Source organism: Chelonoidis abingdonii, chromosome 8 (assembly GCF_003597395.2).
Source record: "Chelonoidis abingdonii isolate Lonesome George chromosome 8, CheloAbing_2.0, whole genome shotgun sequence".
NCBI lineage: Eukaryota > Metazoa > Chordata > Testudines > Testudinidae > Chelonoidis > Chelonoidis abingdonii.
Window position 1 is genome coordinate 44,173,685 of NC_133776.1, and position 1,506 is coordinate 44,175,190.

Genomic DNA, 1,506 nt, shown 5'->3' on the forward strand with positions numbered 1-1,506 from the left:
TGGAATGGATATGAGCAACCACTCGAAGAAGAACATGAGGTTTTGTAATGTCCTGTGGTTTGATGCAAAAATTGCTGTTTACAGGACTAACGTGAGAATTTTGAAGCTGAATGAAATACTCCTATTTCTGAATTGAAAACCCATGAAATGTCAGGGTTCTGGTGGCCAATTTGTAGCAGTTGCACACTATGCAAAATTCCAATTTTTGAGCTGTTCTTTCCCCCAATTTTATTGTTTCCCAAAGCCCTAGTACTGCCAAATGAACTAAAGTATGTTTGAAGGTTGATTGTTTCTGCTAAAAAGAGCAACAATGAAATATTTCACACTGTTGATATTTAAACTGTAATTGCTCATTATAGTTCAAAGATAGCACAGCTGAACTATTTTCCCTGTCACTGTTTGCAGACACCCTGAGACTGTGTGGCAAAACTCTGACTTCAGAGCGAATTTTGCTTTAGTAGGGACTTAATAAACACTACATAGTTATATAATATCGCTGTTCCAACAGCCTAGGAGTCTGTTTCTCGATGCATTAAAAGAGGATGTGATGGTCTTGCGGGCTCAGAAAACCTAGAATTATTGCATCAACAGCTGAGTCACACAGTTCTGTAACTCAACAGTGTTATGAAGTCTACTCTGATTATGTATGTGTGACCCACTATTTAGCTCCTTCTCACTCAAGAGACAGTTGGCGGAGATCTGAGAGAGTCTTTAGCAGTGGAAAGTTGGTGTGGAGGGTGGATTTGTAGTGTGAAAATTGTGGAATTATGTAGCTAGCTCTAAAGTAGTCTGAAAAAACTTGCAACTAGATTCATGGGTGCAAATATTTTGTGCACTGGAAACACCCGAGACACTGAAGGATTATTTCACCACCTAATGACTGGGATTTTACAAAGGAGACTGTAACTAGATATATATGAAAATTTAGTACTGCAATGTATGTATAAGACCTGAACCAAAACCTCAGAGCTGAACAATCCTGGTTGTTTGAGGGAGTATGTGCCTGTAAGCAAAACCCAAACACAGATCCAAATTTCACAGCTGGATCCTGTTAAAAAATACACTGCACATTTCGTGTGTTTAGACTCTGACTCCCACTTTTGCATTCTGAGCCTCTTTCTAGTGATTTATAATGTCATATTAGTACACCGGTACCTTTTGAGGAATTAATCAGCGAAGTGTGTTATCACTAAGGTAAGAAAAAATACACTCATCACAGCTTAGGTCAGTACTGACTTATTGGATATACTGCTCTATGTTAAACATAACACCGGGGCACCGCTTCTACTCTAAGGCCTGGTCTACACTACGCGTTTAAACCGAATTTAGCAGCGTTAAACCCATTTAACCCTGCACCCGTCCACAGAATGAGGGCCTTTATATCGATATAAAGGGCTCTTTAAACCGATTTCTGTACTCCTCCCTGACGAGAGGAGTAGCGCTGAAATCGGTATTGCCATGACGGATTAGGGTTAGTGTGGCCGCAAATCGACGGTATTGGCCTCC